We start from the raw sequence: 26,025 nt of genomic DNA on the forward strand, positions 1-26,025 counted from the left end.
TGGCGTAGGTTATCCGGCGTTGGGACAGGCCTCATACGTGGCGTTGGTTGTACCGGCGTATGGGGAGTTATGTGATATGATGTGCAGGTCTCACGTGACGTAGGTTATCCGGCGTTGAGACAGACCCCATACGTGGCGTTGGTTGTACCGGCGTATGGGGAGATTATATGAAATGAAATAAGGTATCGCCCAAGTGGGGAATTGAGTTTTAGGGAAGAACTACGTGTGGCTTGATCCCTCAAGGAGGGTACGTAGGCAGCCTAAGGTTAGGTGCAGCCGCAGACTAAATGTTAGTCATATTTGGTATTTGAATGGTTTGGTAGTTGGATAGGAATTATTGAAAGGCCGAAGGCCATTTGTGTGAATTGCATGAAATTATATTGTGCATGCTGCCAGTTGGGAATATTAAATGTGTTTTTATGCAGGTTGAAATTTTGGGATATGTCCAATTTATAGGGGAGACTCTGCCGAAATTTCGGCAGGAAGTCTCAGTTTTTAGTAAGCGGGCCTGACATCGGGGTGATGTCAGGAATTCCAAAGGGTTCGTCTCGGGTTTTTGAGAAAATTCGGGGCGGGTCCTTAAACTACGAGTGGCTTGATTCCCACAAGGGATACGTAGGCATCCTGAGGTTGGACTTGGGAGCAGCTGCAAAATCAAACACACACGTTCTGTTTCTTTATGATGGAATCAAAGGGTTTTCCCTTGAAGCAAGGGATTGTAATTAAGAGACTTACGTCTCGAATGGGTCGAACCTAAAATAATAAAACCCCATTATTTAATTAGTGGTGGTGAAATTATATTAGGAAGATCACAATTTTCCTTCAACATAGCTCATCCCCACATTTAAATTAAAGCCCACTGTATTTTCTTCAATAATTTGTTTATCATTGTTTTTATTACTTTTATGCGATTCTTGTACTAACCATATTCTTCCATAATTTATTTCTCATTGTTCCAATCGTTGATATTACAATTTACAATTAATAAACTAAAGTACATTTTTAAAATGAAGTTTTCGAAAGAAGTACCAAATTTGAATCTTCCCCTTTTACTCATCACAAGAAAAAAAAATATCCCTAAAATGTTAGAAATTATAAGCCTTTATATTTTCTCTCAAAATAGCAGCAAGTTAAATTTAGAGGGGCAAACGTGCCTGATATAAGTATTTTAACAACCCTCTATAGGTATGGCTACATAAAACAAGGTAACGAGATTATCTTTGTTCTTTTACCAGAGGGGCAGACGTGCATGATATGTATGTAGTCTTTCAAGGAACATTCTGGCTTTGAAGTTATCTCCTATTCTTAGCTAGGCAGCCCAAATCTCTAGGCATATGCACATCGCATCATGGGGATCATTGTATTTTGCTTTAGCAAATCTAGTTGTTTCACCCCAAAAAAAAATATCCAGTTGTTTCCAGGTTGATTTCAATTCAACGTTAAAGGTAAGAGGAAAAAAAAAATTCTTGAAAATAGTTGTAGGTTTTTTTATTTTATTTTTATAAATATAAAACACCAAACTCAGTGATAAAACTAAACTAAAAATAAAAAGAATAAAATTTAAACACTCTGAATGAGATGAGATTAGCAGGGCATTTGAGAAGTGAACCACTCCATGACATGAATTTGGGCTTTGACCAACTCCACGACCACCGTCACGCACAAACAGCACGGGCATATGCAAGTCAGCAACAATCTGACGATCCAGATAACGAGGCCGACGATGGAGAGGACGAGGGAGAGGAGAGCAAAAGGAAGGCCGAGCAGAAAGCCCAGAGGCCTGCAATCACCTTCTGAAGAGCAAATTTTCTCTCACTTTCTTTCTTCTTCTTATTTTCTGGGATTTTGGTTCTTCAGCAGCAACTGCTTGAGAGAGAAGAGAATGGAGAGAGACTTGTTTAGTAATGGGAGACGGCACACGCTGTGTATTGTATTGTTGGAAATTTCTTGTGCTTTTCTGGAAATAGTTATAGTTACTTGGACTAGGGATTCCATTCCATGACTTTGACTCTATTAAGACAATTTCATTGTCTGGGATAAATATTATTCATCACTTGAGATTCAGAGAAAAATATTCTTGATCATTTGAGATTAAGAAATAAATATTTTTGATCACCTAAACTACAAGCTTGTATGTAAAACTTTTCAAATGAAGTAGAACGATGTAATTAAAATACAACATTACTATTTGTCAAATTGTCATCACCAGAAGTAGAAAAGATACAATCCCTACAGGAGCAATATGCAAAAACTTTCCATATATGCATCCATCAGGGAACAAAGCATACACAACAAGGATACAAAAACAACAAAACCAATACAAACAAAGGCCAAGATAGGGTAGGGTAGAGCAGTACCCATCTATTTATCATACATAGTTAGGCACTCTCTAAAGAGCAAACTGGACAAAGCCAGAGTAAATTGCAAGAATAACTAACCATAATTCATTGAAAATAGGTTAGCTGTAATATTCTTGAAGATCTGGGTACGTGGCTGGCTAGGGAAAAAGCGGTTTGAGCAGTGCAATTCTGTACTCTGTCTGATAAAATGCATTATCCTCCTGCCAGAAATACATGACATCGCCAGCAGCAATGCCTCTCTCCTTGACAAAGACTCTCCATTGTTTTGCCTGGAAAACTGGTTTTTTGTCCCTGCCCTGTCTACCAGATAAATAGAACACATAGACCTTACCCGTTTCGTCTAAGACTCTGATTGGGACATCATGCTCTGGATCTATTTGGGGCAGGAATTCAAGCATGCCCTTCGTCACTGTTAGTCTTTGATTGACATCAGACGGTGTCAACTCTTTTTCAAATCGATTCATCTCTCTGGGGCCTCTACAAAGTTTGAGCACCAAACTAAAGCTGTCGAGCTCCGTACGGACGTAGCTAGCTGCTTATGTTGAGATGAGTTGATAATATTGGTGAGATGCATATATAGAGAGACAACACTCTTCGTTTTGTGAGAGCTGAGTCAGGGCGGAGCTATATAACTGTAAAATTAAGGGGGTCGAAGTAGAAAATACATAAGTATTCAATAAGTACATGTTTAGAGCTAAATATTTCTAATTTAGTCATGTCTAATTTGTTTTAGAGGGAACTTTAAGTTAAATTATAAGTGATTTATTACAAATTTTATATGTTATATCTATATATATAAAGCAAAAGGCAGAGAATGGTGAAACATTCAAAATACCAGAAAATGCCCTTGGATAATGCAAACATTAAGAATTCAAATTATTAATTAAATGAGGATAATATGGTAAATTCACACTTTTTCATATTTAAAAAAATTAAAAGAAAAAGAAAAAGCAGATAATGGATCCTATTTTTATGGAACACAACTACCCATTATCTTTTTTAATTCTAAAATAAATTTACTTATTTTTTTAAAAAAACCTCTCGCAAGCGCGGAAGCGCGTGCAGAGAGGCTAGTATAATATAATAGAGGAGAGATAAAAAAAAAATTGGGGGTGGGGGAAGGGCAACTCCAGGTCTAAGAGTGGCTCCACTACTGGCTTAGTCATTTTCTCTAAGTAAAAATTCATTACAGAGCATGAAACAAGATCATATATGTACAACCATAGTCTAAAATATCGACGAAATATCGAGGATATTATCGTTTTTTCAAGTCACGGATATTTAGGAATGTATACATACACATATCGTATAAATATCAATAATATCGACGATATTATCGGAAAATATCGACGTCGATAATTTCACTCACACTTTAGCAATATTTTATCAAAATATCGCTATAATATCGAAAATATTGAAAATAGCGATGTAATGAAAAAAAGGAAATGTAGCTAGAGATCAAAAAGAACTAGAGATCGATTAGATAATGTAGCTATTTATATTATAGAAGGCCTAATTAGGGTTAAGGAGCTCCCAAAAGTAATTTTGCAACTTGTGGCAGGACCCTAATTAATTCCGAGAGGTGATGGAGAGAACTTCAATCTAAGCATGGTCCAAAAGAGGTGATGGGGAACTTCAATATGAAAACAAAAGTACATTACAAACTAGATAGGAATCTTAATACCATACATATCAAAATAAATTCTAATAACCGCATCGATAGGAAAGTTACTGAATCATGTACAAGAGTTATTATAATTATGCCCTATTTTTGCTAAATAATCAGCTAGCATATTAGCCTCTCCGTAAATATAAGCAATTATTACTTGAGAGAAAACTTGTCCAACAAGTGCCAAATACTATATTAGTGAACTTTATGGTGATAGCAGAATTGTTTCTGTCATTATTGACATGCTTGTAGTCATCCAACTTGAACTTCTCTTGCACTGGCGAAAAGAAAAACGACATCTTGCTTTTGATTGTTATTGTTATGCTCAAATATTCAATATTTCCAATTTAGAAAGGAAGTGAGAAAACCTACCTCTAATCATGCTTCCTATCAAACTCCTAAACAAGATTGTTGCCCAAACAAACAACCCCCCAAGCGGTTATGGCCAAAAATTAAAAACAACTCCCCACGCGTCGCTTCTTTCTCTCTCCCCTATGTCTCTTTTCTTTTAAAAAAAAAATTTCTGCAGTGTACTTGAACTTGAATTGGGATCCCTTTGTCTCCCCTTGTCGTATCTAAAACGCCTCCCCTCCCCTCGGCTTCTCTCTCTCTTTGCCATGTCCATAGTCCATCCAATAAAAAATAAAAAGGTATATTTTGCACTTCAAATTGGTCCATGAGATCCTTGAACAGAAAGAGTCTGAGTTGATAATAATATTTTGCATCAGATGCTGAGCGAGAGAGTTTTCGTTTTTTCATACCCAAACCATAAGATTATGACAATTTAGTATTTTCATGCTTGCGAATTCATAAACAATTAATTCAACTAATAAGACAATATTATTTTTGTCCAAGTTAAGAAGGGAAGGGGTATTCTCATATAGTATAAATGTGCCACGAACTTAACTACAAATCAATGATTTTTTTCACTAAACAAAACTCCATTAACAAAACAATATAACCCTCACCACAAAAATAAAGTAGAAGGGCGAGTATAGACTTCTAGGCGGGCTGAGTGGAGAGCTGCAGTTGGTACAGCAGCAATTAGGCTTCAGCTTTCTTCCGCGTGGGGCGCACTCGGTTTCAGGGGCTTCAATTTCAACCATGAAACCCCAATGGTTGTTGAGCCCAATTCACAGTCCCTTTGGAAATGCTTCATGGGGTGAGTTTTCAACACCTTCAACTTCAACCTCAAAATCATAAAGCTTCCTCCTATTTTGCATAATTACTCACATTGATATGAATTTTGCCATCCAACATGAATTAACTAATACAGAAGGAAGAACCAGAAAATAATGAATTTAGGTGAAGGAAGTGTAGTGTTTATACCATATCTGACCGGCCAATCAGAGAACAACATGTAGAACAAGGGACCCACAAGGGGAGCCCACTACACATGGCAATCTATTTATGTCCCGCATAGTACCATCGATAGGCCAGAAACCTTCAGCACCTTAGCCTGCTGATTGTGGCTAAATACCACGCTTCGCTAAATGGTTTCTTACAAGGGCACGTGGCGCCACCTCAGGCAACACCTAGAGTCGTACATCAAAATCTTGCTCAAGATGCACACCTCTCAAAATCTATAAATAGGGGTGCAAACCCCCAAAAATGAGGTAACTGTTACATTCAGGTACTTAGCCAAAACTCTGTCCAAATCACTATTCACTTCGTACTTAATATTAACTTAAGCATCGAAGAGCCTTCGGCCGATACCACACCAGTGCCCAAGGTCTCATTGCTCGTTCTTTTTTTCGCAGCTCGCTTACCCTGTTGAAAAGCTCACAATGCCGAAGCTGACATCATCACAAAGTTGGGCCCAAAAGTATTCGACCATTTTTGTGCATCAACATGTAGCAATTTGAGAGAGAGAGAGAGAGAGAGAGAGAGAGAGAGAGAGAGAGAGCATGCCCATATTTCTAATGATAATGCTTGTACATATATAGCTTGCATTGGTTGTCCTCACTGCAATTCGAGCTTGGAGGTTTTCGAATTGGTGGTGAGGTCTTAGTCTCACTTGAATTTCATTGATAAGGCTATGAACATTGTTAATTTAGCCAAAGTTGATAGATTTATGCCTGGTATGCTTCATATAATGCAATTTTTGATGCAATATTTAGCATCAATTGTCTGCTACTGAAGAGGCACAAAAAGCAAACAAGGACCTGAAGAAGCATTAGGTTCTATCTTCCTTGTAGTGAAACTGCACATAATTTTTCTCTGCCCTACCATGTTCACTTGCCGGTGTTTTCAGAATCTGGCATCTCGTGTTGCCTTAATGTATCTTGAGAAGCCAAGGATGTGGATTTCAAGCTGCGTCTGATAAGATTTGAAGGATGATATGCTATATATAACATGCCAGTTCTGTGATCAATCGTGAGAGGGAGATTGTATACAACGGTTGTATATTCTCATATCTCAATTAGATCAAATAGACCGCGCAAGTCTTAACCTATAGACCAAACTAGGTCTGGGATAAACGCTGGCTTGATTACCTTTGCAGAGCTTCTGTATCCTCACCAGAATTCTGATTGTATTCTTCTCTCAATAATTTGTCTCAGCTGTCCTTTAAATTTCTATTTATGGAAACATGAAAACTTCCAGGAACCTCAAGTCTACGGAATTTGCCATCAATCACGTGCCAAACAGTTCTCCTCGCTCTCTAGCAAACTCCATCATCCAGATTCTCATAAAAGAACACTAGTCTTAACAATGTCACCCATCTTGGAACTTAGACCTTGAACTCTCCTCCTGTTAAGGATAGAAGGCTATGTTTCACTAGCTCAACCAATTATTAGCATTTACTTAGGATTTAAGGAACATCACTGTATGCAGAGTAGTTTAGTTGTCGTTTCAGTATAAGCCTATTTTCGATCGGCATCTTAACTGCTACTTTGTTTCTGCTGTGAGTCATGGAAGAACAAAATCTCAGAAGGGTACTGTTGTTGGCAACGGCATTCCTTCCATTAGTGCTTCTCTACATAACTGGCCACATTGCCAGTGCAACTGTACAAGGGACAAGCACGAAACATGTACTGTTATCTGAGAGTTCTGCAAGACCTGAACCTTGAGAGGAAGAGAGTCTACAGACACCAAGAACACCACCATGAAACTATTGCCTGGAACTTTCCCACAACCTCACTTCTCTCTCTTTCTGTTTTACCCATGAGGCAGCCTCCTATTTTAGGAAATGGTTCGATTTGATGTAGGTAGTCATTATGCATGTGGGTACCCTTAGATTTTCTTATTACTATTTATTAGTTTTTGGTTTTACTTATTTGTTGGAAAGTCATTTTATGTTAGGTATAAAAGTGGCTTCCGTAAGGTTATGAGTGGGTCAATTTTGTAAGAAAACTTGTAAAGTTTCTCGTTGGCTTATATGTTACCCCAACTTAAATCAGAATTTATTTTATTTATTATTATTAGTTCTAATTTGGCACTCTAAGCATAATAATTGGTATAAGAGCTTTTCTTAGTTTTGTTGACCAAGATGGATGACAAATCGGAATCAGAAAAAACGCATCTTTTGTTGGAATCTCAAGCTTCACATGTTGCAAAAACAACGGTTCAAAATGCAAGGTTAAATTAAAAGTACAAAAAAACTTAGTGAGACGATTAGAAACGAAGTTCCGCCAAGTGTGTATACTTGTACAAGGTACAACATTTTACAGCACTCGATAGAACCTCATGCAAAATCCCACTAACAAGAGCTGCTATTTTTGACCAATTGTAGCCTGCTGAGTAAAAATAAGCTCACAAGATCAAACCGAATTGAAAACCCATAGTATCAAACAATGGACTAAATCAATGTTCAATTAATTGGATTTGTCCAGTCCAAACCAGCCCACCAAACAGACCTTTCAGTTGACTCACAACTTAGAATTATGGGTTGGACGGATATAATTTGTTTACATTCATAATTGAGTTTTAAATATTTAAGAACAAACCGAGTGATTTTATTCATTCAATTCAATGTCGTCACACGTCTACATAGCGAACAAGCCAAATGGTTAAGTTTATTTTTCTTGCTTTAGAAGTAACGTAGTTTAATGGAAGCTGAATTGGCATGCACACCATCACCTGATCCAGTTGTGTGAATTTATTTATGTAAGTTGCATGCCAATCTATGTAAGGAAATGTCATAAATGTCTTGTTTTTGGTTCAATTCATTTTGCCTTCCGAAACAATGTACACAAATAGGAAAACAAAATTGAAGACCTTTTCTCCAACCATCAGATCATATAGAGATTGAAACAAACGAGAGATTGAAAATTCCTTGATAAGCTTATTTACTACAGTACAACTGACCGTAGTGGTCAGAACTCACAAAACCATAATTAACCAACAATATTCTTTTTTCCATATTTGTTGCTAGAGATATCTTTGAGTTTTAATTGATGTGTTACTTATTTATTCTGTAGGCTGCTTCTGATCACCAGCCTCTGAGATTTTGTCACGTGCTTTTGATCAGGCTTCCTCACCAAGTAACCCCCAGTTCTATGATTTTTTTTATTATTTAAACTTTGGACGAAACTGGATTTCTCCGCCTTGAAGTCCTTTTCATGGTTTTGATTATTATTTTTTTTTTTTCTTCGTTGAAATTTGTATGCCCGGACTTTGGGTGGGGTGGAGAGAGAGAGAGAGAGAGAGAGAGAGAGAGAGAGAGAGAGAGAGAGAGAGAGAGGGCATAGACGTGGTGGGATATAAATTCACAGAATAAATTTGTGTGGATGCTATGTCGAAAAGGAATATGTCAGTCTCATAAAAAAAAAGGAGGATTTGTGTGGATGCTATGTCGAAAAGGAATATGTCAGTCTCATAAAAAAAAAGGAGGATGTCAGTATCAGCAATATGCATTCTGACTGATAATTTGGGAGTAGGCTACTTCAACAAAGTGGACCTTTTTCCTTCTGGATGGTACAACAATGCATCGAAGAATTAACAAGACACACATATACTCCTTTTTCTTTTAAATAAGATCAAAGATTTTTTTTTATTTAAAAAAACTAAAAGAAAAGAAAGAAAGAGGCATGAAAATTAACAAGATACGGGGCAATTGACAACTAGTATTACGTCCTTAGCTTGAGACACGTGTACGGTAATAAATTTCTCCGGGACGACGTTTGCTTTCTCCAATCATCCGTTTCTTTGTTTTTCTTCCAAGACTGACTCAAGTTTGAAGGCGCAGTAATTTTAAGTTTGGAGTGGTTTTTAGTTTTCAGAAAATTTGGAGTGGTTTTAAGTTTCCAGAAAATTCGGATTGGTAAACTGCTGACTGAAATTTGGAGTGGTTTTAACATATGGACCCCACTTTTTTTCGTCGGATATATATTTTCTATATAAAGACATTTTATTTTCTCGGCTATAAACCAATGATCGGAACTACTCAGTTTGTAGGTTATCTTTCAAAGATTATTCATATAAAACTCAGGCAAATAGGAAAATTTTTGTCATTTATAAAATTCGACATACATAAATTCAAACACTAAAATTTTTAATTATTAAATATTAAAATGACGGAAATCTAAATTTTATCATTTTAAAATTCTATATAATTTGTAATTCTTTTTTCCAAACGAAATATTATTTATCTGATTGCGATCTTTTTGGTTGACCAAGTAAATGCCAAGTAAATGATGACGATAGCATGCCAAATATCAGTCAGACAAGTTGGGTGGGAATCGGATAGATTGAATATTGTCTTCATTTTCCATCAATCATAACTTTTTCTATTCATACGAACGGGTAAACGGGTCAATATAAGTCACGCTAGTACTAAATTATACTAAAGTCGCTACCAGCAAGAAGAAAGATAAGCGGGCATAGGCTGCTTTTGACGTTGGTCTGGCGTAGCCAGTTGGCTAGTTGGTTTCTTAAGTATGTTTACTCCTTCGCCTTGGAATATTAATGCGACTGCATACATCTGATTCCAAAACATACAAGGTGTCATTTGTTTTTCCTTTTAACTAATACTAATTATTTTGAGATAAGTTTAACATAGAAATCTTATTATTATGATCCAATGGTCCAAGACTGGAGTGGCTCTCTTAAAGATTTAATGTTTTTTTTTCGTTCATGTGTGTAGTTATTGTTTTTGAAGTTGAAGATTTGAGTATAATTTTGTAAACCAAAATATTACCTTAATTTCTTTTCGTTTGGCCTTAGATTTCTCTAGAATATGTTTGTTACAAAAAATATGGATAAGAATTAATGTAATCTGGAAATTCCTCTAGCCGTCGTCAGTGAGCTGGCAGAGAATAAGTTCAAAATATTCATTTTCCATCAGTACACTCACAGACAATTAGAAGCTAAATTCATGATGACCTAATTAACCTTAGAAGCTAAATTCTTTCTCCTCCTCAATGTGGTTTGCTTTTTCATTTTGGCTCCAGCACTTGGTTCTTGGGACAGTTTAATATTTGCTGGATGAATTTTAGTTACCCCAATTAACCTCACATTTCATATACTTAAACTAAGATTCTACAGTTATAATTACAAAATAAAAAATTTAATGTACTGAATGAAATTTTTTTTATTTTTTTTATTTTTTTAAACTTAAAGTTAGTTATATAAGACATTTGTTTCAAGTTATTTTTCGGCATAGAAATAAGCTTGAAAAAATATACTTTTGGAAAACAAATTGCATCAATTAAAAATATTAAATTATTCTGGAAATGAACTTAGCTTACAAATCCATAAACTTTGCTTCTCCTTCCGTACTGTTGGATTTCTATTTTTGAGCGTGGGATGATTTGAACGCTTCGAATTGAATATCTATTCTTCTTCTTTTTTCTTTTTTCTTCCTCTCCCCCCGAGTTCAATCTACTCTCTCTCCTCTTTCTTTTTTATTTCCTTTTCTTCTCCCATTATACAATACTACTGTAGTAACCTAAACCCTAATACATCTTCCATTCAAATATAGCCACATATCAATTTTTGTATAGTCAGCCCTCCCCTTCTGTCTCCTTCTCTTCCATCTTTTCCCTCTGTTCTCTCTCCCCCTCTGTTCTCTCTCTCCTTCTAGAGCAGCGCGGGTGGCCCTGCTTAAATACCTTGAAGAAATTATTTGTAAACTTTGTTACCATTTCTCATTACTTGGCTGCATATAGTTGAGCCCAACATACAAGATTTCATAGTTAGTATCCACAGTTCATGTCGAGTACCTGCATCTGGGTTAATGAATCACATCATGACAAGTACAGAAAATCATCCAGCCATCTTCATAACAACAGCAATGTTTATGTTTTTTTTATTCAACATATATAAGCCACAATGCTAGGACATTATAACAGTACTTGCAACAAGTACACACAGACAAACCCAAGGAATAAAAATCACTAAATGCACAGATGGTGATTATTCACAGTGACACTGACATGAAGACGAAGAAGCACAGACTCTATGAATAACCAACTAGAACATAGAGATTGGTAGGGCTTATGGATTATTATAACACAAAACAAACATGTTGCTGCTGCTAACTCATTAATATCTAGACACCATGAAGATCTGGGTGGCCAGGAAAAAGATTTGGTTTGAACACTGTAATTCGGTATTGTGTTTGATAAGTTGGGTTTTCCTCCTCCCAGAACCAGACGACGTCCCCAACCGCAATGCCTTTGTCGTTGACAAAGCGTTTCCATCCTCGAGACTGGAGAACTGGCTTCAGGTATCTGCCGCGCCTACCAGCTAACTGGAACACGTAAACCCGATCTGTTAGGCTATCGAAAACGTTGATTGAGATAGCATTACCTGGATTGACAGGAGGCAGCACAGCAAGAATTTTTCTGGTCACTACAAGTCTCCCAACATCGGTGGCCGTGATGACTTTCTTCACACCGTGTGCAAGCTCCATCGATATCCTCACTCCCTCTTTACAAATGAATTCTGTACCAAACTACAAAATGTTCACTTGGCTACTTATCTTCTGATATTTTATTGCTTTAGAGGAGCTCAGCTCACTCATATACTACTATATAAAGAGAAATCTGATATCAGGGTGCAAAGATAGGAAATGATTTTGGAGTGGCCCTCTTGAAAGATTGTCAAAGATGGAGGGCAGGATCTGTGCGTGGCTTTAAGTGGCCTTTCCATCTCTATCGCGCCCTTTCTGGCGGGGTTTCCATCTCTCACTCTCTCGTGGGGTCTCTCTCTCTCTGATAATATATAATATTTGCTCTAAAATTTGCTTTTGCCTTTTGAGGTTCTCAACCCCGAGTCAGTGCAAAGTATATGTGGGTTGGAAGTCCCAGGTTTATTATGTAGTCTGATTGCAATTTGGTTGAATTTGATGGATCAGTTCGGCAAGCATCAGTCAAAGACATTTCTTTTTCTTTTATTTAATTTTTGTATTTAAAAATTATGGCCGACTCGTATAAACATCAACTCAGCAGTTCCCACCCAGAATACGTTAGGGAGAGACTAAATACTATATATACATGATTTTTTTAATGCGAATAATATATACGTATAGAGAGGGAGAGAGAGAGAGAGAAATATACATACAGACATGTTTCCTGCCCACATTCTCATCTAGCTTTGTCCATTCTCATTCAGCCTCCATTTTCACGAGAACGTATGGCTATGTTTGAAATAGGAACCTGTAAATAGTATCAGAGCATTTACTTAATTTACAAATATCTCTCTCTTCATCATGAGAAAAGAATTTCCAAATTTTAGGCTACTTGCTGTTTCTTTGAGATAAAACATACCCGGTATAGTGTCTGGATTTCTTGGTCTAGTTTTAAATTTAATTCTTGGCGTGTGTTTGTAAATCTAACCCATTGTCTGGTTTTGGCTAGATCTGTGTTATTTTTCTTACAAATCTTTCATTTGAATGATTTTTCCTTAGTGACTCATGTTTTTCATCGGCAGTCAAAAAAGCATACAAGGTGGTCCTTTTCAGGTTGACTTCCATCTCTAGTTTTGTTCAAACTGCTTTCCTTATATCATGCCTTGTTTTTTTTCATTTTAACTAGTACTAATTATTTTGATACAAGTTGAAATGTAGAAATATTATTATCATGAGAAATATAGCATTAATAAGATCCGAAGGAGATGTTTAAAATGACCCTAATATCAGACATATTTTACAACATATACTATTTACTACTGAATTAATATGCACACCAAAGTGAATGGATCCCGAGCTAGTAAACATAGACATCATCCAAATCTAGGATAATTTGGGCTAGTATGTTTGTTTAGGCTTCTATCTTGAGATCTGTTGGATTCAGAGCTAGCAAAGGGGTTTGAAAATTCATTCATTTCGTAAAATGATGCATTAATGGTTGCATGTCGGCTTCACTCACTCTCTATCTCTCTCTCTCTCTCTCTCTCTCTCTCTCTCTCTCTCTCTCTCTCTCTCTCTCTCTGGGGATACATACAAACAAGGCATGTTTCCATAGGATACTAACAGCCGCTCCAAAAGCGACGTTTGGCAGGCAGATGAAAAAGTCTTTTTAATAAAAATGTAAAAGGCATTAGTACTTCAAATTGGTCCATGAGATCCTTGAACAAAAAAGTCTTAGAGAGAGAGAGAGGGAGAGAGAGAGAGAGAGAGAGAGAGAGAGAGAGATAGAGTTTTCATATCCAAACCATAAGATGTTATGTACTCCATAATATTATGACAATTTAGTATTTCCGTGCTTTGTGAATCATAAACAATTAATTCAACTAATAGAATACGGCCAATATGCTATATGAGTTTGAATCTAAAATTATTAATATTAAAATTAATATCTTTTTTCATTAAGTAAGACTCCGTTATAATTATTCACCTGAAACTTTTATATGACTAGCCGGTCTACGTACAACCCTCACCACAAAAATAAAGTAGAAGGGCGAGGATAAATTCCCAGGCTCGCTGGGTGAGTGGAGAGCTGCAGTTTGGACAGAAGCAAGTGGGTTTCAGCTTTCTTCCAAATGGAGCCCACACGGTTTCAGGGCATTAAGTTCAACTATGAAACCCAACGGTGGTTGAGCCCAATTTAGAGCCCCCTTTAGAAATGCTTTCATGGGGTGAGTTTTCAACACCTTCAAGTTCAAACTCAAAATCACAAAACTTCCTCCTATTTTGCATAATGGCTCAAATTGAGATGAATTTTGCCATTCATACATTTACAAATTTACAACATGAATTAACTAATAAGGAAGCAAGAACCAGAAAATAATGATTTTTTTTTTATATAAGCGATAATCTATTTTAAATTCATCTAAACTTGGAGAGGGGGATTCGAACTCGGGTCCAGAGTGGGGAGTACATCTACTCTAGCAAACTTGGCTAAAGCCGTATTTGCCAGAAAATAATTAATTTAGGTGAAGGAAGTGTAGCATTTATGAAACACAAAAAAAAAACAAAAAAGAGAAAGAGAAACAGACACATTTCACCGAATACATAAGGCGAGGCATAAGTATTTCGAGTATTGGATAATTATACACAAAATAATTATAACCAAGCAATTCAAGCAAACTAATCAATTCTGAAACTCTTTTTATGTTTTCTTCTCCATATCATCTTTCTAATGGTAGTGCTTATTGAATTGCTTGTCCTCGCATGTCTGCTGCAATTCGAGCATAGTGATTTTCGAATTGGTGAAGTCACATGAACTTCATTGATAAGGCTATGAACTTTATTAATTTAGCCAAAGTTCGATGGATTTATGCCTGTTGTGCTATCATATAACGCAATTTTAGATGCAATAATTAGCATCAAGTGTCTGCTACTGAAGAAGCACAAGAAGCAAACAAGGACCCAAAGAAGCATTAGGTTCTATCTTCCTTGTAGTGAAACTGCACATAATCTTTCTCTGCCCTACCATGTTCACTTGCCGGTGTTTTCGGAAGCTGGCATCTCGTGTTGCCTTAATGTATCTTGAGGAGCCAAGGATGCGAATTTGAAGCTGCGTCTGATGAGATTTGAAGGATGAAATGCTGTATATAACATGCCAGTTCTGTGATCAATCATGAGAGGGAGGTTGTATAAAACGGTTGTATATTCTCATATCTCAATTAGATCAAATAGACCGCGCAAGTCTTAACCTATAGACCAAACTAGGTCTGGGATAAACGCTGGCTTGGTTACCTTTGCAGAGCTTCTGTATCCTCACCAGAATTCTGATTGTATTCTTCTCTCAATAATTTGTCTCAGCTGTCCTTTTAATTTCTATTGATGGAAACATGAATTCCAGGAAACCTCAAGTCTATGGAATTTGCCATCAATCCAGCGCCAAACAATTGCTAGCATTTTCTTATAAAAAAATCAGTAGTCTTAATAATGTCACTCAACTTGGAACTTAGACCTTGAACTCTCCTCCAGTTAAGGATAGAAGGGTATGTTTCACTAGCTCAACCAATTATTAGCATTTACTTAGGATTTAAGGAACATCACTGTACGCAGAGTAGTTTAGTTGTTGTTTCAGTATAAGCCTATTTTCGATCGGCATCTTAACTTGTTAGTATGAAAATAGTGTTGTCATTTCCTAGACTCTAGCATAAGTTGAAAATTAGTGAGTGAAGAATTGTTACTGGACGTTTTGGCACAACTCATTCAACCCCATACATCCGAGGCTTGACTTGACCGATATGAGAAACTTAATTTCAGGTAAATCATGACATAATCATGCATTCATTATAGGATTCCTAGTTTGAGTTTTTTGTTTTAATAGATATTGTTTTTCTATTAAAAATTGATTGGTTGGCGTTTTTCAATAAGAATCCATATTGAACTAATATTCATGTTGGAAAACCAATTGTGGTCTTCATAAGAGTCCAAATTAAGCTAAAAGTTCATAGTTATAATTGAAGTGGGTTTGGTACTCGTGTGCGGCTATCTGACTAGGTATAGGAAGCTTTGAATAAAAGCAGCTTGCATCTCTTTGGTTTTTGATAATTTTTGATATTGGGTTGAGCATATAGAATTCTTAAGCAAAAGCTGTTGTGCACATATTTGAGATAAATCATTAAGTGTTCCATGTTTACTTGGTGATTTATCAAACACTTTAATCATTCATATTGCATTCATATGCATGTCGGTGACTCATACGGTTGAGTGTACCAAGACCGTGGTGGCGGTTTTCCTCCGGCGAGCTTGAAGCAATCGTGGCCAGTATTGCGTTCAACATAAGGAGTGTCGAAGATCATCCCGTGACAGAAGTTGAGTTACGAAGAAGTCGGTAAACATTATCTAGAATGAATCTAGGATAAGTGTGTGAGTACTTCTTGTAATCATCGTTCTATAGTGGATTTGAGTTGGACTGAGGAGTCCCGTGGATTTTCCCCAGAGGTGGGGTTTTACCACGTAAAATAATTCTCTGCGTGTTCTTTTATTTTAAGCTTTGCACATCTTAGGATTGATAACCAATATCAATCCTACTTCAAAGGTTGATCATTATTTATTGCAAAAAAAATCGAATTAGCTTATTTAACCTTCTCCAGGCATATATAGATATCTTACAGGTATTTTCATAACTGCTACTTTATTTCTGATGTGAGTCATGGAAGAATAAACTCTCAGAAGGGCACTGTTGCTGGCAACGGTATTCCTTCCATTAGCGCTTCTCTACAATACTGGCCACATTGTCAGTGCAACTGTACAAGGGACAAGCACGAAACATATACTGTTATCTGAGAGTTCTGTAAGACCTGAACCCTGAGAGGAAGAGAGTCTACAGACACCAAGAACACAACCATGAAACCATTGCCTGGAACTTTCTTTGACAATCAATTTAGCTGATTTAAGCCCGAATAAAATTTCAAAAAGAAATTTTTTCATAAGAAAATGCTAGCAACTAACCCATTATAGTGGATCAAAATTCAAAATGCACCAAAGAAGTACTCTCATCAATCAATATGATCATTTTCAATAGTAATATTGCAATGTTAAGAAGTACAAGATTGTAGGTAGACAGATTTCCTGCCAAATCGAAATAAAACCACACCGGCTACTAATCCCCTCACCAGGCCCTGCTAAATACAGAGATGAGAATGCAATGTTATTGATAAAACACTAGTATATGTATGTGTGTGTGTGTGATTTCTTCTTAATATGTATTGTTTGTTCAAAACCCAAAATATTTTCCATGTTACCAAAAAAAAAAATTCCATCCTTTTTTTTATTTTTCTTTTTTATAATAAAGATCTTTCCTATTTAGAGGGACTATAGCATATTAAACTCACACACACTACACGGATGCTAGGAATTAGAAGAGCGTTGCTTCACCAGCTATTTGCTCGCCAATCAACTTTTTTAGTTTCTTCCTTCTACAAATTTACTTTTTTAGTCCCCCCTTTTTCTAAGAAAAAGACAAAATGACATGTAGTCTAAGAATTGCTTTTTGTTCCTTGGTCAAACTTATGATCGAGACATTTTTTGAATCTCAACAAATCTGATAGATAATCGAGAAACTCATCATGCAAGAAGTAAATCAAAGCAAAATAAATCTGGTAATAAAAGTTTGGATCACAACATAATTAGCCAAAACTACAAAGACTACTTGCTTACCTACTTGTTTTCAATTTTTATCGCTTCACTAAAAAATTCAATATTGATCAAGCTAAGCCCATCACCATCACTTTTATTCTCATTAAAACCTTAGAGCATCTTAATTAAATCTGTGAGAAAGTTGCGTAAATGCAAGACTAGCAAGCATGTATTTTTACATCTAAAATAGTCGGCCACGTAGCGCTCTGAGAGAGAGAGAGAGAGAGAGAGAGAGAGAGAGAGAGAGAGAGAGATAAAGCACCATATTTTACATATTAATCCTCATAAAGAGGGAACAATATACCATGATTGCTTTTGAAGAAGACATTTTTTCTTTATGTAAATCATAATTTACAAAAATCTTTCAATACAAACATAAAAAAAATTTATGCACACATGTTACATTGTGATTGGCCTAAAACATAAATTTTGTAAGAGGCAAGCATTTTCTCACTTTTCGTTTCAACTTGAGCCAAAAAAAAATCTCTAATGAACCCAAGGGTTCTCAAATGTCCAAGCCCAGCTGCAGGGATTGAGCACATGGAACCGAACCAAAGCAGAGCCTGAAATTGAAAGATCCACAAGAGAAAATATATTTTTGATTAATATATAGAACATCTTACTTTGACTCTCTTGTAATTTTCGTCCTCTCTGTTCTACTTCCTGCTGTGCTTCTGATAAACCTCCAACTTCTTTAATTCCGGAAATGCCCCTGCTGAAACCTCATATTCACAAGCCACCTTCCTTCCCCTGTGCTCCCTCTGACACCCTACTCGCAGAAAGAGCAATCGCATACCTCAAACGCCATCTCCACATCCTCAATTCTCTGTCTTCCTGTTTTACCCCCTGAGGCAGCCTCCTATTTACTCCTCAAGTCCCAATTAGAATGGTTGGTCTCTCTCTCTCTCTCTCTCAGATAATTTAATGCTCAAACTGTTCTTTTCATTTTGTCCTCGGCAGGCTCTGATGAAAAATGCTACAGATGCAATGAAGGAGTCTCGGATTTCTGATCTCATTGCATCGCTAATAATTTGGTTGCTAATGTTTGCTTTGATGTTCCATGACTTTTTCTATGGTATTAGATATGTTGTAAAAGTACTGACTGGATTTTGAAGAGTTCTGTGCCACTGCATTAAGTGTTCATCAGCTCGAGGCACTTGATCATTGCGAACAACATGCTCGATGTGCATATGAACTTTTTGAGAGAGATAGAAACAGAGCAATTGTCATTGAAGAACTTGCTTCAGTAGGTTGAAATTTTAATGCTGCGGTTTGCAGTCTTGCTTTAAATTAAATTAAACAGTTTGATAATCGTAGGTTGATTTCTGAGTATTCAATGTGTTACTTATAAATTGGACTTGATTTACATCTCTAACAAATTCTCTTTGCCTTGTTGCACTGGTAAATAACAAGCAATCAGAAATCACCTCAGATAAAGAGTTACTGTGGAGAGAACTAGTGATCACAATATTACACATTAACTTGTTTTGACCAAGTCCTCTTTTTGTTTCGAATTGAAGCAATGTTGTTCACTCTTCCATCAGTGTGACGCCATATTAGTAAACACCATCGTGACATGTTGATTTGCCATCTCTTTTAATCCCTTCTTACTTTTACCATTCTAGAAACAACAAAGAGTTATAAGGCTCGGTACAATTTGCAATGTAGCAAACTGGGACTATTTTTATTTACGCTCTCATCAAAATGTGTTTCAGGAACTTGGATTTGGTCCCTCAATCCCGCTTCTTGTGGTTCTCCATGACTGGATTAGGCACACTGATGGGAACTTGGATTTGTTGCATGGCGTGTCCAGCCAGATGTTTGTGAAGGCACAGTGAAGATATAGAGCATTATTTGTGTATGCGTTTTAGCCAAACGAGATGTGCTATGTGTTGATAGACATGGTGATTGTGCCCAATGATTGAATTTCAAGATTTGGAGATCTGGCAAGATGGCCAATTTACAATCTGCTTTGGCACACAATGAATGAGGCTTCCCTGCCAATTGGTGGAGAGGGGTTTGAGCTTCCCATACACTGCAGGTGCAAGCTTGGTTACCAGTTTGAATTCTGTGTTGTTGATACTCTGAGTGTAAAGCTGTAGTTAGTTTGCCTAAATGGGTAATTACATATTCTTCAATTCCTTAGATGCATTGTACACGTTAAATTAACCTCTTCTCCAACATCTGTCTAGTTCTTGTGAAACATGCTTGAATTGCCTCAGTGTTGTAGAACTCCTCTGTGGCTTCAACTGAAAACTAAGCTTACTTTTCAGAGCGATGCATCTAACTCAGACAAGCCCAAAAGTTCTTTTTTCTTAATGTCTTTTTGCTTTCCTTTTTGATTGATAAGGCTCTAACTACTTGTTTCGACGACTCACCCTACGTTGTCATTTCATGATTAGAATTGTTCATTTTTAAGTAACATTCAAGGGTTACTTTTGCAAGTGACCTTAAATGCAGGGCAACTAATGAGATTGACCCTATGAAAAAACTAGAGGTGCTAAATTGGATTCCAGCAAAGACAGCACATTCTTTTGAGAGTATTGCTAAATAATTAGTATAAAGAATTGCACAGAATACAGCTGACTTTCATCTAAGTTGAACTTAACAAAGTTGACTTCCATTGCACATCCTTATACCCCAAGACTTTCCCTTCTGATTAGGACTTTTGTATTTTTATCTTCTTTTTTATCTTTTTTTTTTGGGTTGCTCGGCTTTTTCTAATGAAAGTTCTATTGACTGAAAAACAATGGTGTGCGTGCCATGTCCCCGATATAGTGCCTTTTCTTTAGCAGGGAGTGGTTGGGTAATTTCCTGCAACTGCAACAATCTATTGCTTCCTAATAAGAAAGGCAACCTCCCTGAAACTGCTTTCTAGTGCTCTCTCTCTTGCTTAAGACAATCCTGAGGTGCAACGTCTTCGTACATTTTACGTCTTTCTTGATCTGGAGCCTGAAGTAATCCCCTGACTTCCCTTTCGAGACTGCCTCTAACTTATCTTAGATGTCTCTGTTGTACACAGATCTTCAATTTTGTGGATTTTTTTCCCTTATTTTGTTAAATTTAATGTTAATGTCCTTGTTATATATCTGAGATTATGTTAAAAAGAGCCCGGGCTAATTCTTGTATGTGAAAAAGGGCTCAAGCCTATTCTGTCAGAAACTGTTTTTGTTGGATTATGTTTGTAAGGACTTTAAGAAGCCACTTTGCTTCTTATATTTGTATGGCTGGTTGATATTATCAGCCTTTCCCCAGAAGACAACTCTTCTATATGTATAAAGGAAAGTAGATTATCGAGGTAGGAAAGAACAAGTCTGGTCCCAGAAGCAGGAGCCGACCTTTGAGTTCATCATCACTGTCTTTGTTATCCTTTTCTGATGTTTGCATATTGATCTCTTAGTGCTGCTAGTATTATAAGAAAATCCAACGAATTTCTCATTCTGAATATATACAGCCGATGTGCAGCTAGTGTTTTTAATTTGCATGCGTTATGAATATGCATGGGTTTTTTGGTCAAGAATATAGCAAAGTTTTTAGTGTTGACTTGTAGTGGGTTTGCAGGATATCAATATGGCTTCCTCTGCTGCTGCAATCCCTCCTCAGGAAAAGTATGATGTGTTTCTTAGTTTCAGAGGTGAGGACACCCGCTATACTTTTACCAGCCATCTTTATGCTGCTTTATGCTCAAAGAAAATCAAAACCTACATAGACGACATAATTGAGAGAGGAGAGCAAATTGCACCTGCCCTTTTCGAAGCAATTGAGACATCAAAGCTTTCGATGATCATTTTCTCGAAAAACTATGCTTCATCCACATGGTGTTTGGATGAACTAGTGCATATACTGCGATGCAAGGCAAGAGGGGACAGTTTGTTCTACCGATTTTTTACTGCATCGACCCATCACATGTTCGAAATCAGCAGGGAAGTTATGCATATGCATTTGCTCAACTTGAAACACGTTTCAAGGACAGCACGGAGGGAGTTATGAAGGTGCGCAAGTGGAGAGATGCTTTGAAGGCCACAGCCAATATGGCTGGGTTTGATAATTCGAACAAAAGGGGGTAACTAACTCTGCTATTTCTACTTGTGACCATTTAATTCAAACAAGATTCCTTAAGGCTAACTAATTGTTTGTCCTCAAAATCATATTTGCCAGGACAGAGGCCAATTTCATTGAGAATATTGTCGAAGATTTTTTGACCAAATTGAATTTCAAATCGTGAAGTGATTTAAGGGGCCTAGTCGGAATTGAATGGAGAATTGAGCAAATAGAAGGGTTATTATGCATTAATTCACCAGATGTTTTCACTGTAGGTATTTGGGGCATGGGGTGGTATTGGCAAGACCACTCTCGCTGATGCTGTGTATCACCGACTTTCTTCTAAATTTGAAGCTTCTTGTTTTCTTGCAAATGTTAGGGAGGAGTTGGAAAAACATGGACTAAAGCACTTGCAAAATGTCCTTCGTGAGATATTAAACGAAAAAGATCTAACTATTGACACTCCATCCATAGGATCAACTTTTGTTTGAGAAAGGCTCAGCCATACAAAGGTCCTCATTGCTCTAGATGATGTGAATGATTCAAAACAATTAGAACTTCTAGTTGTTGATTATGTCCGGTTTGGCCCTGGAAGTCGAATCATTATAACAACAAGATATAGGCGCCTACTTAAGAAATTGGTTGATGCTGATAAGATTTACGAGGTTGAGGGATTATATTATTTTGAAGCTCTTGAGCTCTTTCATTTGCATGCTTTGAAACATAACTGTACTGAAACATGTTATACAGAGGTTTTCAGAATGGTGGTCGATTATGACGGAGGCATGCCATTAGCTCTTAAGATTTTGAGTTCCATATTCCTTCACTGCGACAACAATGAAGACTGGAAAGATGAGAAGTTGAAAAAATTTCCCAACCAAGATATTGAGAACATGTTGAGACTAAGTTAATTATGATGGATTAGACAAAAATGCAAAGGAGATATTTCTTGATATAGCATGTTTCTATAAAGGGATGACAATAGATTTTGCAAAGGAAATGATAGATATAAGTGGATTATTTGCTGGTGGAATTAAAGTTCTCATTGATAAGTCTCTCGTATCAATTTCAAGATGGAACAACCTAGAGATGCATGATTTGGTTCAGGAAATGGGTAGGGCAATAGTTTACGAACAATGTATTTAAGAGCCTGGAAAACGTAGTAGGTTGTTCATTGCTGAGGATATCTGTCACGTATTGAGAAATAATACAGTAAGAGCCAAATGCATTCATTTTCTTTAAAAAGAAAATTACCATTTTTGTGAATTTTCTATGATAAGACACCTAGGAACAAACTCATGTGTCAGATACATACAAATGTAGTTTTGATTAAACTTTGTTGTATATTGCATTATCATTTATTATCATTTATACTTTGCTCTTATGGTCAGGGAACTGAAACCGTTCGAGCCATATTCTTTAACAGATCTAAGATTGGAGAACCACACTTGGATTGTGCAGACTTCAAAAAGATGTCTAATCTATGTTTACTCAATCTCGGCGATTCTAGCTTTGGCAACTATTGCCAATTAAAAGTTTCTCTTCCCAATTATCTTTGTTATCTTTCCTGGCAAGAATATCCTTTGAAATCTATGCCATCAATTTTTTTTCCAGAAAATCTTGTTGAGCTTCGAATGCACAGCAGCAAAGTTGAGCAACTTTGGAATAAGGACCAGGTATATGCTTATTTCGCTTATTATATAAAATTTAGTGTGATTATTTCTTCTGTCTAAGCTATTAAGTCTTGTCATTTCTCTTTATTTATGACAGAATCTTGAGAACTTAAAAGTGATGGATCTTAGTTTCTCTACTCATCTTATTAAAGTCCCAGATCTCTCTCAAAGTCGAAAATTGGTGCGTATAAATCTTTTTGGCTGTATATCTTCGTATTTTCAGTGTCTTGACAAGCTTACTCATCTTGACCTGGGAGAATGCTCGAATCTCAAATATCTTCCGCAGATGACAAGCAACAGTGAATTCTTAAATTTGCCTAAAACTGCAATAAAGGAATTGCCTTCATCAGTTTGGTCTCACGACAAGATTTCTTACTTGGATATTCGATTTTGTAACGACCTTAGGAATCTCCCAAGCAGCAGCTGTAAGCTGAAACTACCCTCCTCCGGTTTCAGTCTTTACGGCTGCTCATGTCTTGGCAAGTTATCTAACAGTGTTAGAAATGATAAGGGCAAAAATAGAAGTATTGCCCTCATCAATCGAGTATCTCTTTGGTCTCAATACAATTGGACTACTTGATTGCAGAAGATTTGTAAGTCTTCCATCGACCATTTGTAAGTTAAAATTCTTATAAATCTTGATCTCGGTGGTTGCTGAAAATTCAAGTACTTTCCAGAAATATTGGAGCCTATGGGAGTGCCGGATATTCTATCCTTGATAGGAACAAATGTTAAAGAGCTACCCTCATCAATCGAATTTCTTTTTAATCTCTTCATACTTCATTTGATCAATTGCAAATGGTTTGTGTGTCCCCCAATGAGCATTTGTAAGTTGAAATCTCTTTACGACCTTGATATCTCGGGTTGCTCTGAATTTGAATACTTCCCAGAAATCTTGGAGCTAAGGAAGATTTGAATTTATCTTAGTTTAAAAGGAACCTCTGTTAAAGAGCTGCCTCCATCAATCGAATGTCTGTTTGGTCTCATCAGAATTAAACTAACAAATTGCAAAAGGTTTGTGTGTCTCCCGATGAGCATTTGTAAGTTAAAATCTCTTCACTAACTTGATCTCACTGGTTGCTCTGAATTTGAAGACTTCCCAGAAATATTGGAGCCTATGGGACATCTAAACATCCTGTCGTTGAAAGGAACAGCTGTTAAAGAGCTACCTTCATCAATTAAATGCCTTTTTGGTCTCATGACAATTGAACTGACAAATTGCAAAAGGTTAGCGCATCTCCCTCCCACCATTTGTAAATTGAAATCTCTTCCCGAACTTGATCTCACTGGTTGCTCTGAATTTCAAGACTTCCCAGAAATTTTGGAGCCTATGAAAGACATGAAGTTTCTTTCATTAAAAGGAACAGCGGTTAAAGAGCTACCCTCATCAATTGAATGTCTCTTTGGTCTCATTAAAATTGAACTGAAAAATTGCAAAAGGTTTGCGAGTCTCCCAACAAGCATTTGTAAGTTGAAATCTCTTACACTAAATCTCAGTGGGTGTTATGAATTTGAAGACTTCCCAGAAATCTTGGAGCCTATGAAAGATATGAAGATTTTTTCATTAAGGGGAACACCTGTTAAAGAGCTACCCTCATCAATTGAATGTCTCTTCGGTCGCATTAGAATTGAACTGAAAAATTGGAAAAGGCTTGCGAGTCTCCCAACGAGCATTTGTAAGTTGAAATCTCTTCAAGAACTTGATCTTACTGGTTGCTCTGAATTTGAAGACTTATCAGAAATTTTGGAGCCTATGAAAGATATGAATTTTCTTTCATTAAAAGGAACAGCTGTTAAAGAGCTACCCTCAGTCATTGCAAGAACCTTGAGTCGGTTTGCACTTTTTGGAAGTATTAAACCTCAGTTACTGCAGTACATTACAGATCCCTCCTTTGCTTAACCTCATTGCGAGATTTAAAGCTAAGTGGAACCATGCATGATTGTGAGCATACCTGCAAACATCAAACAAGCTTCTTGGCTATTTTGCCTGTCCCTGATCAATTGCAAGAGCCTTCAATCTTTACCAGAGCTCCCATTAAATCTCTTAAAGCACATGGCTGCACATCGCTTAACACAGTGTCAAGCCCAAGCACTGCACTCACACATGGGTTGGATGGATATAATTTGTTTCCAGGGTTTAACCAGGAACTTATTTTCTCTAATTGCCTAAAATTGGATCAGAATACATGGAACCACATAATGGCGGATGCACAACTTAGAATTATGCATTTGGCATTTGCCTCATCAAAGTTTGACAAATTTGAAGTAGCTTCATATGCAGAACTTTCCAAAGAAATTGAAGTAGCCGCAGATGTAGAACTTGAAGCAGAATTTGAAGACGCATCAGATGTAGAATTTTCCGAAGAAATTGAAGTAGCATCAGATGGAGAACTTGAAGACGCATCAGATGTAGAACTTGAAAAAGAAATTGAAGTAGCATCAGATGTAGGAGAAATTGAAGTCGCATCAAATATACGTCTCTCTCTCTCTCTCTCTCTCTCTCTCTCTCTCTCTCCCTCTCAGTTCTGTTATTCAATTGATAACTAGTTTCCTGTGCTCTGTAATTAAGCTTGGAGTATCTGTTAACTTTTGTTTGTTAATTTGTTTAATAATCACGACGTCCATCCGTTGCACAGAACTATTATACTAGAAGACCTTCAGTTACCATTGTATGCCCAGGACATGAAATTCCAAATTGGTTCAGCTATCAAAACGAGGGATCTTCAATAAATATCAAGCTTCCTCCAGATTGGTTTGATTCAAATTTCTTGGGTTTCGCTCTATCTCTTGTTGTTGGATTCG

The 26,025-nt window shown here is 36.8% G+C and overlaps 1 long non-coding RNA gene and 1 pseudogene across 1 annotated transcript; both read left to right on the forward strand.

Moving 5' to 3' along the window:
- LOC109950693 lies at positions 18,593-19,801 on the forward strand. The gene is made up of 2 exons (XR_002272995.1): positions 18,593-18,755; positions 19,225-19,801. It is a non-coding gene; the product is annotated as an uncharacterized LOC109950693 (long non-coding RNA).
- Positions 20,400-23,926, forward strand: LOC18768801 (annotated as a pseudogene).

Source organism: Prunus persica, chromosome G8 (assembly GCF_000346465.2).
Source record: "Prunus persica cultivar Lovell chromosome G8, Prunus_persica_NCBIv2, whole genome shotgun sequence".
NCBI lineage: Eukaryota > Viridiplantae > Streptophyta > Magnoliopsida > Rosales > Rosaceae > Prunus > Prunus persica.